At 38.7% G+C, this 15,321-nt stretch overlaps 1 protein-coding gene across 5 annotated transcripts in view; it reads left to right on the top strand.

Moving 5' to 3' along the window:
- Positions 1-1,126: 1,126 nt before the first annotated feature.
- Mbd5 (methyl-CpG binding domain protein 5) overlaps positions 1,127-15,321 on the top strand; it is a 111,074-nt gene continuing 96,879 nt past the window's right edge. For all 5 annotated transcript variants that reach the window (XR_005877129.1, XR_005877128.1, XM_040745311.1 and 2 more), the window contains exon 1: positions 1,127-1,233. The gene's annotated coding sequence lies outside the window, so the exon portion shown is untranslated. The remainder of the gene's footprint in view (positions 1,234-15,321) is intronic.

Genomic DNA, 15,321 nt, shown 5'->3' on the forward strand with positions numbered 1-15,321 from the left:
CTGTTCTAGACTGAGGTCCAGGTAGTAGTAATGTCAACGACTGAGGTGAGGACTACTTGAGATGTTGATTGAAGTGCAAGATGTGTGGCATAATATGCTCTGAGAAGAGATTTAGTATAATAATGATTAAAGCCCATGGCATAGCATCAATTATTGTACCAGATACTCCAATTACCTATTAAGTTGGTCTTTATAATTCTCCCAGACAGGATTACTATTATTCTCATTTAGACTTTTAGAATCTGAGACCATGAGAATATAAGTGAGTTTCTCATGGTCATATAAGAAGTAAATGATGGTATTTCCTACAGTTTATCAGGCATCCAAAGTCCTTACAGTTTGTGTTTGAGACTGACTTTCACTCAATTCCCTTTCTAAATAGTTACCTCCATCTCCTTCCCTGCTTTTGGCGTCCATGTATATGTGGGCCTTGTTTATAACCATTCAGATGTGTGTGTCTGTGTGATTGCTGTGTGTATGCGTGTATGCACATGCCAGAATACTTAATTTTTATTCTCATCACTTTACTTCCTTTTCTATTTTAATATGTGTTGGTCTTATTTTCCCTTGAGTAAGGTTTTAAGACTTAGAATTATACAAACCAAACTTATTTTATACTATCCTGTCTTAGATGCTCTATTCTCATGATAAATCAAGCTTCCTAACATCTATGTAATGACACATTGTGTTGGCTACTGAGGATCAAACCCAATATCCAGAAACCATATTTGTGCCATACGTGACTGCTGTTGTATCTCAGTTATTTATATAGTAGCTGAATAAAATAAGTACCTAATAAATATTGCTGACAAGTATTTAAGTGTGGAAGCATCAGGATGGGGAAAGAATCTAGCACACTACCTGGCAGATAGTAGACCCAAACATCATACTACTATTCTTATCAACAATTGGACAGTTTTTAGGTATATCTACTTAAAGTATATAAAATAAACATGAAAACAATGCTGTGTTCTCTAGTGGTTAATCAAATTGCTCTGAAGAACAAGGATAGCAATGTCCTAATCCTTTTGTTCTTTGCCAGAGGCTCTTTGATGTTGCTGGCATACTCTGAGTTGGGTTTGGGTCCCTGGTCCTAATACAGGATGTTCCCATGTTCTTCTTTAACAGAGAGAAGCAGCACTCCCTCGCTGAGCACAGTGCCCCTGGACAGTTACCACCGTTACTCTGCTGGAGCTCACGCTTGCTATGTTTGTCCCAGTTTCTCTGCAGAAGGTAGGAATGGTGTGGAGGCTCCAAAGGTTCTTTATACAGCTGTGGGTCTCTCGTCTTCATTAAACATGAAAGTATCTGGTATCTGTAGTTTGAAATGCCAGTGCCTTCAAATAGTTACAAAGTGTATAAACCGGTCATCTTTCCAGAATATTTCTATTATAAGATTAGTTAACTAACTATAAAATGCAGTAGTGGTGCTGCAACCTTGAGATATGACACACTTGGTATTTTCTGACATTCTCCTCTGAGTTGATCGATGATGTGATCATGAATAGGACTACGAACTGTAGGGTGTAAGTGCTCTGTGACTGCCCTGCTTCTTTCACTTAGTGGTTGATTATAGCATTTTTCATATCAGTAACTACCATTTACACCACTGTTTTTAAGCACTATGTGATATTTCAGTTTAATAATAAGACCCCAAAATATGAAACTTCTTTCCCATAATTTGAAATGTTTCTGTTTTTCTCTGATGAGCATGACTTTTATAAACATCTTATTTATATCTTTGTACTGATGTCTGATGATTTAAGATGATTTCCAAGAGTATATGCTCTTTGTTCTTAAGCACAGACTCCTAAATTTAGATATGCCTATAAACAGAAACACAGCTATGCTTCAAATCCCACTGAATGCTTCTGAAATGCTATCTTATCGTATATTCTGTGAAATCATATCGGTTCATCAAAGGTATAAATCTACCAATTTACATCTCACCAACACTTTATACGAGTACCTCTTTCTCTGTGGTTCTGCTAATTTTGTATTAGGCTGGCTTCGTTCTTTAATGAAATTGTATGACATTTTAATTTTTATATTACCAGAAGTGAGATGAACATTAATTTTTATTTGAATTTTTCATTCTTTTATGAATGTCACATTCTTCTCCATGCTGATACTTTGAATAAGGATCAAGAATCACATTTAAGAATATTAAATCGATGCTGGAAGTAGTTTGCTCTCGCTTGCAATCCCAACACTTGGGAGAATGAGGCAACAGGATTACCATGCATTTCAGGCAAGCCTTGGTACATAGTGGGTTCCAGGTCAGCCTTGTGTATGGTGGGAAAAACACCCTTACTCATAAAACAAACATTAAATCTGTAAATAATACAGATTGTAATGTGCCTTCTGAGTTTTTGGTTTTTAATATTTTGCTATTATGATTTGATTTTGTTTTGTACGGTTCATTTTTTTTCCAAAGAAGGTTAGTAATGTGACATAAGGTGCATATCTACCACACAATCCCTACAACTGAGGATCAGGGAACATCACTGAAAAGAGGGCAATAAAAAAGAAAGACAGAGGTTGAGGACATCTATTATGAGAATGTGTTTTCTGTATATGACAAGATGTTGCACCCATGAAATCTTAGCATTGTAGTAGTCTGAACAAGACCTGCACAGTGAAAACATAACTTGGAATCACAGCATGGATGGGGAAACCTCATAACACCCCAGGCCTAGATGGTAAGCTACTGACAGTCAATGGCTATGAAGAAAAAAATGCAGTTTTGCCTCTCCAGGGACAAATGCCCTGATAGGTTTTCTAGTCCCAAGTGGTCAGTTCTAAACACCACAGGCATGGCAGTGTGGGAGAGGGGGTTTGGGGAGGGTGTGGGTGGTTATTTTTATCTGTTTGGTTTGGTTTGTGTATGTTACCATAATTTAATCATGAAGTTGGAAGTAAAGGGAAGGATGGGAAGAGTTGGAGGGAGGAGTGTGCTGGAAATATTACTATAGTACTCATGTATGAAATTCTTAAAAATGAAATGTAAAAATGTTACAAATGAATCCATACATTCCTAATTTGACATCAAGAATTAAGAACTTGTGGATATTCTTATTTTATTGAGAACTCAATATTTTTATTTTGAAGTAAATTACAGGTATTATATGATGTCATTTGTTAATATTTCAGTGTACACACTGACCCTAGATGTAATTTTACCTAACCTCTATTTTGTATCTGCATCATCGGCTGAAATCACATACTTCTTTTACAACATACTTAGAATATTTCATTAAACATCATCATTAGCCAAGATCAGTGTTACCTAATTTGGTGTCTCAAAATGACTCCTGTGAGAAGTTGATTGTACTAAACTACTTACAGCAAAAAAAAAAAAAAAGATTATCAGTCATAATGTAAAAGCAGAATGGCAGAATGCTCACAAACTTATACAAAAAGCCTATTTGATTTTCTATTGGAATTACCTCTTTAAATACTGTAATTTGCCAGGCGTTAGTGGTGCATGCTTTTAATCCCAGCACTCAGGAGGCAGAGTCAGGTGGATCTCTGTGAGTTAGAGGCCAGCCTGGTCTACATACACAAAATGCTATTAAGTAGGGGGTGGTATGGTTTCCATAAGATGATTTTTAATGTAATATTTAGTAGGAAATTATCTTATAATCCATTGAGGCAAATAGCAAAGTGAGAAGGTTGCAGTGGCCCATCCTAGAAATGAAAAATGACACATGACAATACATTATTTATGGCTCAGGAATTGCTGATTCCTCATCTAAGAAAAAGCAAGAATCAATTTGTGGCGTGATGTGACTTATCCCTTGATTTCAGCAGCTATTATATATTTAAATTCATTTTTACATTTATTGAATTTCTTTTGTTTTTCAAGTAAAAGTTAACTTGTGAAAACTATATTATAAAATTCTATGTTGATGGAAGTCCTCTCCATTATCACAGCTTTTCATATGATTTGAAGATTTTCATATGCCCAGTTGCTTTTTTTTTATAATGTCATGCTTAGGCATTTTTAAAATATTTGACAGTTTTTTATAAATGAATTAAGAAAGCCAACATTCAGATTAACTGCTAGTAAATTTTACTGCCTGGATTAGTGGCAGCTAAAGGTAGACATAAATTAAACAAAACTTAAGTCATGAAAGCATAAGAAAGAAAAACGTTTTAAAATGATTTTATGTATGTAATTCTAAATAGCCATCACACTTTTATCTTAAGGCTTTTCTAGGGGATCGTGAATAATGATTATGTGAGATGTGGACCTCAGGCAAAGCCTCAGGCATGTATGCTTCTGGCTGGTTGTTCATTCTCAGAAACCGTTCCTTCAACTGTGGGTATTGTTTGCAACACCAGAGAGAAGGAAAGCTGAGTTGGACACTTTATCAACCAAAGGTCATCTCAGGAGTAAAGCTTTCATAGTACAGTGAAAGTTACAAACACAAGATATCTTCATAGATTGCTCTTTTATTTTTAATGTTTTAGCCTATGTGTTTTATTTACATTGAGAAATAATTTCATTTGAAACTGTAACACCAAGAATATAATCGCTATTTAAGGTTGTGCTCAACATGTTGAGTGTTTTTGATGAGGCCAGATTTCTTTAAAACAACATAAACTCCATCTCATTTTTATTAGAAATTCATGGAAAATTTATAGCTGTAAATTTTGATGCACTCGCTGTACTTGCAAGTTTTCTAGTTTGATGTGGTAAAGTCTTGAACTGGGTACATGTTCTTTTCCAACTATTGAGACTACCTGTTTTATGCTCAGAAATACAATCTTGTATCTAAAAGTTGTAGCAATTATTTATCCCCTTTTAAAATAGATATCGCTGAACAGGTAAGCACACTAAGCGATTTCCAGTTCTCACTCAGTTTCTAGGACCACATTGGTAAGGCTGCTTATCATAAAATGGCCAGGGTATTGTTCATTAAAGGCCAACATATTTATCAGTTTTTCTATCACTGTGACAAGTACATGAGTGAAACAAGGTAACCTAGATTTATTTTGGCTAAGGCCTCAGATATTTCAGTCCATCAAGAAAAGAAGAATTTGATGGGAAGACACAAACCATTAAAACAGAAGATCATTTAGCAAAATAAAACAGCACAAAGCATTTGCCTCAAAGAGAGTTTGAAGCAGGGTCTCACAAAACGGAGTAGCTGCCCATTGGGCTCTGCACTGTGAGTTTTTTTGAGGTGGATAAGGTGAGCCTTTTCCTCTCAGATCAAGGAGGAGTGGATCTCCCTGGTAGAGTGCTTCTCACCTTGATCCTCTAGAAGGTGAGGTAGTACTTTAACCACAAGTGTTACTACAGTTCTGACAGCATCTTTTGAAGTTGAGGACCCTCATTATTGATTATATGTGACAACTAGAAAGTGCTCTGATGCCTTAATTTCTGATACAGTGGGAACAACTTAACTGTGCCTTCAAGAATGTTTACACACAAGAGAGCATTCTGAGGCAGCAGGAGACACAGCTACCATCACACACCTGTAGTTTTATTTGGTTCCCTCATGTGTAGCTCCTTGCCTCCTGGTATGACCATTAAATGCTGTTTTATGATTGCCATCTCTGTCATTAAGTTGTAGGTAAACCCTACTTTTCCTTTAGCTCTTCATATTCCGTGGTTCTTATTTTATTTTGTTAATTCTGTATGTTACTTATGTCTGTTTTAAAACCATGATTAAGTAGCTACATTATTGATTTATTTTTAGTTTATAAGATTTATTTGTATGATTTTTTATTTTATGTGTTTGAGTGTTTTACCTGCTTGTATGCCCTTCACCACCACATGTGTGCCAAGGTGAGAAGGGTTATAGGGTTTCCTGAATCTAGAGTGATGAACAGGGCCGTCATCTGTACTCTGGGAAGTGAACCCAGGTGATCTTCAAGAGCACCAAATGCTCTTGACCCCAAGCCCTCTACTATCAACATCATTTTTTAGAACACCTTCACAATTGCTCTTTGCTCCAGTCCTAAATTTACCTGGGAGAGTCCAGTCCTTTAGCTCCTCCCTTCCTTTCAGTTCCTAAACAGAAAGTCCTGTGCCTAGAAGTTTCTGTCTACTACTATGTTTTTATTTGTGTCTTATTGTTAATATAAATTTTGTATTTAACTAATATTTGAAATTATTTCACTCTCACTTTACTAGGACATATACTCCAAAAAACAACAACAATCATTTTCTCTACTGCTGACATTGTTTCAGTGGCTGGAAGAATGTCATACACACAGCTGCCACTAAATAATTAGTTAATGATTATAATGTCAAGAAGTCTTTTGTTTTTTTACTTATGTCATCTTTTTAATTAATTGTATTTAAATTAGAAATTATCTTATTTTAAATACCAATCCCTGTTCGCTCTCCCTCCCATCCTCCCATCCACCCATTCCCCATCCCACCCCCTACCCACTCCCTAGGGAGGGTGAGGCTTCCCATGGAGGATCATCAAAGTCTGACACATCATTTGGGGCAGGACCTAGGCCCTCCCCATGTATCTAGGCTGAGAGAGTATTCCTTCATGGGGAATGGGTTCCCAAAGTCCATTCGTATGCTAGGGATAAATACTGGTTCCACTGTCAGAGGTCCCATAGACTGCCCAGGCCTCCTAATTGATACCTGATCAGGGGGCTTGATTCGGTCCTATGCTGGTTCCCCAGCTGTCAGTCTGGGGTCCATGTGCTCCCACTTGCTCAGGTCAGCTGTTTCTGTGGGTTTCCCCAGCCTGGTCTTGAACCCTTAGAATTTCTACCTGTTTGCCATACAGTTTTTCTTCGTTCATTGCAGTGTTCCATTCGATGATCTTTCTTATCTTCTCTCCCTTTGGAACTGCTCTACTGTTGATGTCCTTTGGCTGCTCAGTGTTACCCTGGGCTGTTCCTCCCCTCTTGTCCTAGATGGCACTGCTAGAACACAGATTTTTTTCCTCTATATTTAAACTACAAGTTAGTGAATAATCAAAATTTCCAAATTTTAGTTTTTTGAAATCTAATCTCATGAGAAATGTGTCTGAGTTTAACATTAGAAGGTGCCAGCTAGGGCTTTGCTGGGGTAGGGGGTGGAGATAGGACTGTGTGAATATCTTTACTCAAAAATAAGAAAACACATTTTAAAGTGCAATCTGGGGCTAACAGATCTTTGTGAGACACTGTCAAAAAACTTGACATTTCGTAAAACTAATACAAATTTCTAATAATCTTAGCCATCATTATATTTTGAAATTACCATGTTTAAGAGTGTTGAGAAAAAACAGTTGCTACCCGTGTAACCAGTTTTCAATTCAGCTCCACTTAGTCTAGGATTCCAGGTGACAGTCTTTTACCATGTAGCCTTCAAAGGCAGATTTAGGGTTCTTGGGTAGGGGAGTTAGGCACTGCAGAAGGAGAGTAAACCCCTCAGTGCAGCACCTTTACTCTGCTGCTGATGCCTTACATGGTGAATGCCTTCATAGTTTGCCTCAGTGAATGGAAATGTCAGCCCCATACAAACCTCAGTTACTCTCCCAGCCTCCAGCCCTGCCCTCTCATTGCTGCCCTCTTGTCAGTAGTCTCTAAGCCCCATAGTCTCTGTCTGTAGTCTCTGGTTCCATAGAAGGATGGTTTCTGGCTGCCTTCTGCAATTCTCTTTTACAGCTGACTGTAAACAGTGAAATTTCTCATCTGCTGGTGGCCCATCCTCCACCTGTTGTGATCTTACTTATATTTTATCCCCACAATGTTATTTTACTGGGTCCTGACAGAAATAAAAATAATGTGTTCTATATTCTATCCCTAAATAAAGTCACAGAGTTTTTAAACAGAAAAGTAGCCAAACCAAATGGAAATTTACAAAGATTATTATGGGTACCATTTGAATTGTGGCAGCATAAGCTAACATAGCAGGATCATGTGTGCTTTCTTATGCCTGAAGCAACTCCTTTGTGTATTCTATTACTGTGTACGCTCGAGAGAACTGCATTGATAGGTCGCGATCCCTTTGATGGTGTGGGTCTTGTCTTTATGAAGTGCTTTGTACATATTCAGTAGTTTTTAATGTTACTCTTAATTGTTGTGCTTACAAAGCGAAAGGTTCTTTTCAGATAGGCTCAGAAAACTGCAAGACAGGCTATATCCCTTAAAAATAATGAGAAAGAAGCCATGAATTTGAGAGGGAGTTGAACATGGGTGGGAAGAAAGAGAAGGGGAAAATGGTATAATTATAATTTAATTAAAATAAAAATATAACTTTACAGATGTGAAAATTCTATCCTTTGTTGTAGGTTCTTTTTTAAAAATTTTTATTTAAATTAGAAACATGCACGCTTCACATGTCTATCCCAGCTCCCTCTCGCACCCCCTCCCTTGTCCCTCCACCAGCACCCCCAGCCCCCCACCCAATCCCCACATCGTTCCCCAGGGAGGGTGAGGCCCTCCTTGGGGGCATCCCCAAGGTCATTTCATCAAGGGCAGGACCTAGGCCCTTCCCCATGTGTCCAGGCTGAGAGAGCATCCCTCTATTTAGAATGGGCTCCCAAAGATCATTCATAAACCATGATACACATTGATCTACTACCCAAGGCCCCAGTGATTTCTGTGACCTCCTCACTGAGACTACATTCTGGATCAGTCCCCTGTTGGCCTCTCAGGTATCAGTCTGAGATTCAAGAGCTCCCCCTTATCTAGTCAGCTGTCTTTGTGGGTTTCAACATCATAGTCTTGACCCCTTTGCTCATCACTCCTCCATCTCTGTCACTAGGTTCCAGGAGTGCAGTTCAGTGTTTAGCTGTGGGTATCTGTCTCTTCTTCCATCAGTCACTGGATGAAGGTTCTAGGATGGTATATAAGGTAGTGATCAACCTTACCATCAAGGAGGGGCAATTAATGTAGTCTCTCCACTATTGCTTAGTTTGCCAGTTGGTGTTATCTTTGTAGATCTTTCGAGTTCTCAATAGTGTCAGCTCTCTCCTCAAGCCTATAATGACTCAATCTCTCATCCTGCTTTCCTCTATTCTTACCTCGACTCAACCTTCCTGCTCCCCCATACCTTCTTCTCACGTCCTCTTATCCCCCTCTTTTTCCTGGCTCCCTCTCCACTCCCCTGATGTTCCAGATCTGCTCAGGAGATCTTTTTGCAGGATTGCCCAAGGGCAGGCAGCCAGTCTAGTCCTAGTTCCGTGGATGGAGCAGGAAACTATGGTGGTACCTTGGCTCCTACTGCCTCATTCCACTTCTCTGGGGTATCATGCATCTCTCTTGGGAACCTCCCTGTTTCCCAGACTCATTGGCACTGGAATTGTAGGTTGACACTCCCCTGATCCATGTCTAAAATCCATATATGAGTGAGTAAATACCATGTTTGTCTTTTTGTGTCTGGGTTACCTCACTCAGGATGGTTTCCTCTAGTGCCATCCATTTGCCTGCAAATTTCAAGATGCCATTGTTTTTTTCTGCTGAGTAGTACTCCATTGTGTAAATGTACCACATTTTCTCTATCCACTTTTCAGTTATGGGGCATCTAGGTTGCTTTCAGGATCTAGCTATTACAAATAATGCTGCAATGAACATAGTGGAACAGACATCCTTGTTGTGTGAATGGGTGTCTTTTGGGTATATGCCTAAAAGTGGAATTGCTGGGTCTTGTGATAGACTGATTCCCGTTTTCCTGAGGAATCTCCAGACTGATTTCCATAGTGGCTATATGAGTTGGCAATCCCACCAGCAGTGGATGAGTGCTCCCCTTCTCCACATCCTCTCCACCACAAACTGTCATTGGTGTTTTTGATTTTAGTCATTCTGACAGGAGTAAAATGATATCTCAGAGTTGCTTTGATTTGCATTTCCCTAATGGCTAATGATGTTGAACACTTTCTCAAGTGTCTCTCTGCCATTTTATACTCCTATTGAGAATTCTCTATTTAGTTCAGTCCCCCATTTTTTAATTGGATCCTTTGGTGTTTTGGAGACTTGCTTTTTGAGTTCTTTGTAAATTTTGGAGATTAACCCTCAGTCAGATGTGGGGTTAGTAAATATTTTTTCCCATTCTGTGGACTGCCTTTTTGTCTTGCTGACTGTGTCTTTTGCCTTACAGAAGCTTCTCAGTTTGAGGAGGTCCCATTTATTAATTGTTGATCTCAGTGTTTGTGCTACTGGTGTTATGTTCAGGAAGCAGTCTCTTGTTCCTATTCATTCAAGGGTACCTCCCACTTTCTCTTCTAGCAGGTTCAGTGTTGCTGGATTTATGTTGAGGTCTTTGATCCATTTAGACTTAAGTTTTGTGCATGGCGATAGATAGACATGTATCTATCTGCAGTCTTCTACATGCCAATATCCAGTTATGCCAGCACAATTTGTTGAAGATGCTGTTTTTTTTTTCATTGTATATTTTTAGCTTCTTTGTCGAAAACCAGATGTTCATAGGTTTGTGGATTAATCTCAGGGTTTTCAATTCGATTCCATTGGTCTACCTGTCTATTTTTGTGCCAATACCAAGCTGTTTTCAGGACTATGGCTCTATAATATAGCTTGAAGTCAGGGATGGTGATACTTCCTGATGTTGCTTTGTTGAGTAGGATTGTCTTGGCTATTCTGGGTTTTTTGTTTTTCCATATAAAGTTGAGAATTGTTCTTTCAAGGTCTGTGAAGAATTTTGCTGGGATTTTGATGGGGATTGCATTGAATCTGTAGATTGCTTTTGGCAGGATTGCCCAAGGGCAGCCAGCCAGTCTATTCCTAGTTCCGTGGATGGAGCAGGAAACTACGGTGGTACCTTGGCTCCTGCTGCCTCCCCCGTGATGGAAGCCTCACTGGCAGAGCCCAGGTCCAGGCTGGCAGTCCAGAAATGGGACCTAGTTCACCTGGTCCAGTAGGTGGAACAGGAGACTATGGTGCATTGGTTCCCAACACTGGGATGGAAGCCACAGTGGTAGACTCCAAGCACAAGCACTGGCCTAGTCCCGTGGGTAGAGCTGGAGTTTAGGCTGCTGGGGTGCCTTGCCTCCTGCCTCTGGGATAGAAGCTGCCATGACAGCCCCCAAGCACCAGCAGGCGGCCCGGAAATGGGCCCTGGTTTACATGGTCCTGTGGGTAGAGCAGGAGACTTTGGTTCCTGGTTCCTATCCCTGGGATGGAAGATGCAGCAATAGATCCTAAGCACAGGCAGCCTGTCTAGTCCTAGTTCCGTGGGTGGAGCAGGAAACTATGGCTCCTGCTGCCTCCACCGGGATGGAAACCTCAGTGCTGTTGTAGGTTCTTAGAGATCTCTGTTCTGCTGAGAAATGCATTTGTTTCTTACCATTCACATACAGTTTGGAAAAAAAGCAAGATGATCTAAATCTATAACATAACATACATTCAGCAGATTTCAAGTAAAATAATGAAATAGATTAAGATGGTTTAGACTCAGTATCTAACAATATAATTATTAAGAAATTTCTAAAGCATTTTACATTCTTCATAATTAAAATATATTATAAATACTCTTAAGATTTCTTATGAATAAAATAATTTTAGAGATCATTATTATCATATCTACTTGCCTTTATTATAAATGGAAGATGCAGTTTTTCTGATTGCTGCTAACTGCTGCAGGATTTCTCTGAAAATTGCATATGCTTTTTGATTATCAATGCAATGTGCCCTTTTTGTCTGCTTCTGGCTGTTCATCACACATCATACACACACACACACACACACACACACACACACACACACCTGAGAGAAAGATGGAGACAAAAGATATTTATTAAGTAAATAATATTTCTCAATGGTTTATTCAGCTTATATAACAAAGGAGAAGTTCATATTGCAGGCTTTGTCTTTTATTTTACATGGGAATTATTATTTTAAAAAACCATGTTGTGCTGTTTGCGTCATTATTTGAATGTCATTATGGTTTCTTGGCTCCCTGGAAATCCTCCTGCTTTTTTCTTTTTATTCAGAGTAGTCTGCGTGACCTAGATATTGAAAGTGAAGGCAGGGTGTGTGCTGCATTGCTGATACTTATGTTGAAACACTCATTCTCTGTGCTAGAATTCCAGGGAGCACAATGCTTAATACTGTGATTTTTTAAAAAGTTCTCCAGTACTATATGTAATCATTTTCAAGGTTGCTGTTAAAATATTCTTGAATACATTTTTAAAGAATCAAATTAAAAAGCAGTGCTTTTATTTAGAATGTGTCAGTCAATGTTAATACTTTAGTTTTAGATCAAATTACATAAGGCTCTATATAGTTTCCCCGTTCTTTACCTTACAATTGGATATCTATCCCCAACAAGGAAAACGAATCTGTTTTGATTTCTAGTGTTGGATAAACTGATGTCAAGAACCTGTATTATCTAGCAACTACATTATAAAAATTATAATGTTAATTTTATTATATTTCAAACTACTGGAGAGTATTTCTTTAGATTCTCCATTTAAAAAGCTGCCTTTCTATTTTGGAATGCTGTTTTGTTCTTTAATACTTTTGTGTGGAAAGTAACACCAGAAAAGAAAAGCATGGACTGTGTTTAGACATCTACACAGTAACTACTCTGAGGTGGAAAATTATATGTGTTGAAGGTTTGGGCTTATTTATTCTTTATACAGAAAAGCAAAAAAATAAATAAATAGAAGAAATAAAACTGCATCACAAGTCTTTGCAGAGAAATTAAAATACAGGCTTGCTAAAGATCAAATATATGGTTTTGTCTCTCCTTTTTTGATAAACCAGCTCACCAAGCTACTTAATAGAGTTTTGGGTTTTTTTGTTTTGTTTTTTTGTACAACAGAGAAAGCCACAAAGTACCAGAGCAGGCCGTCAACATGAGACAGCTTTAAGCTAGAAATCTAGGGCTGTGAATCAAGTCCCACGTACAAGGAAAATCAGAAATAAATAAGGAATGGAACTGGATAAGCATAAACTAGACATGATCCCTTCAGGAAACAAACAAACCTAAGAAAGGGGCTTAGAACCAGTACTTACAGGGTGTGGGATGCAGAATATGGATTCATGTGAGGCGGGTAGGTATGGAGGACAGACTAGAGCGTTCCTACAGTTAAACAGAAAGTCTAGCTCTGATTTTCCTCTAGCAGCATTGAAAACGTTACAAAGGCATCTTCAAACAATAGGGTACTCTGGATTCACCCACTGTGTCAAAGCTGCATAGATCAGGACTGTGGCACCAAAGGGCTCACATTATAGTCAGACAAATAGGATTGTATTGTACATCAATGTGTTACTCAGTTTTCCATCACTGTGATGACACAACATAAAAGGAGGAAAGATGTGGGTTTGGTTTTGTTTTTGGTTTTGGTTTTTTTTGAGACTATAATATAATTACATCATTTCTCCCTTTCCTCTCTTGCCTTTATATTCCCCCATATGCCCCCCTTGCTTTTTTAAAAATTCATGGCCTGTATTTTCATTTTAACATGTGTGTATGTGTATTCCTAAATATAACCTGCTCATTCTATATTGTGTTTCCAGGGATGACCATTTGGCACTGGGAAATGCCCTTCTTTGGGAAAGACTATTTCTCCTACTCCCAGAATTCTTTAATTGCCTGTAGCTCTGGTGTAGGGTTGAGGACTCCTGGGCCTTCCCCCATCCCATTTTGACTTGTCTTTTGGTGTCATCCTTGTTCAGCTTACTTTTAGGCAGTCATGTTACTGAGACTTCATAGGTGTGAGTAACTCTTGACATTACTAGGAGATACAGTCCCACAGCAAAGTCCCTGTTCCTTGGACTCTTCAAGTCTCTCTGCCCCGTCTTCTGCAGTGAGCCCTTAGCCTTTACATGCAGGAGGTCTTTTTGGTTTTGTTGAATGTGTTTTTATGTTGTCTTCTTCCAGTGGGTGCATGTGGGGTCTCTTCCTCTACTGGTGGGTAAGAGTCTGAGATTCTCTTCCAGTGGGTTCAAGCAGGTCCACTACTCTGATGGGTCTCACCACTCTCAAGCATAGAGCAGAGGGAGGTGCAAAGATTGAAGTGTGGGCAAACTCAGTGTGTTCCATTCTGCCTGGGCAGGTTCACTCTGGGCGTGGAGCGGGCCCAGAAAGATCTAAGGTAGGGATTGTAAGGAGTTGGGGCTCCAAGCAGAGCCTATACTCACCTTAAGTGGAGGGCCAAAGGGGACCAAGACTGGGCAACAAATTTCATATAATGAGAAACAAACACTGAAGCATAAATACTGCTTGTAGTTGGCATATTTTCCCTTGTGCCAACAATGAGTTCCCGAATAAAGACACAATAACTTATTATCAATTATTGCTCAGCCTTGTCTTAGGCTTGTCGCACTAGCTCTTAGGCAGGCAAGGTAAAACTGTAACACATCTTTACATAGTTAAACAAATGCAACATATCTTTGCTTAGTTAAACAACTATTCTGCAACGTTTCCCCCTTTTGTATAAATAAAAAGAAAGGTTTTAGCTTTTACATAGTAAGACTACATACAATAAGAACAACTAAGAAGTAAAAATTATGTTTATAATACCCAGTCCATTTGCATTTGGCAAATTCAGAGAAAATACTCCATTACCTATCCTATATCAGTGAGTTCAAAGTTGTGGACCTTATTTACGTTCTATCGTAACTTGTATTACCAACCCAAAATTATCTTTTTAAACCTCAAAACATTTTCTTAGATAAATAATTTAAGCTTTTACATTTCTCACCTTCATAAACTTTACATCTCTTATGTAAGTTTCTTCTCTGAATTTGGTAACAAGGAAAACTATAACTATGTCATCTTTAACTCCATCAGAGACCCAAGAAGAATAGATTATTGACTAAACAGGAAGTACAGAGCAAGCAACTTACAAAGCTATAGAAATGACAGAGACATCTGGATGTCTGAATGGTTACTTAAGGTTCCTCTGCAACATTGGGGCATCCATCTTTAGCATACAGGCCTAGAATATCTGACAGACTTTTCTGTGAAGCAGGAATTTTGAAGGACTGTCCCACCCTTTCTTGGCAAAGTTCAGTAGTCTTTTTCCTTTGTGTCCTGCTTATCCTGTTTGTATTATATACTGTCAGCAGTCCAGGCAGGGGCAGTTTCTTGCCCAGATGGCTAGTTTTGCCATAATGAACACAAACTCCACATTGAGGTTCTTTGATGCTCATCATCCTTTTTTGAAGTAGATTGGTGCTGCCAGAAGTAGACATGTCTCACTGTCGTGAAAAGCCTTAGGTTATTAAACATCTTAAAGATCATATTCTGTAGGTCTCTAAAGCATGTGAAGGCCACCTATATATCTACAGTGCAGTTTTTTAACCTTGAAACATACCTAACATAACTACAAGTTTGATTGTTATAGATGACTAGCTACTAAGCTTCATTTCTTAATTATCCTAAACAGTTAT

Source organism: Mesocricetus auratus, unplaced genomic scaffold (assembly GCF_017639785.1).
Source record: "Mesocricetus auratus isolate SY011 unplaced genomic scaffold, BCM_Maur_2.0 Super-Scaffold_100004, whole genome shotgun sequence".
Taxonomy (NCBI): domain Eukaryota; kingdom Metazoa; phylum Chordata; class Mammalia; order Rodentia; family Cricetidae; genus Mesocricetus; species Mesocricetus auratus.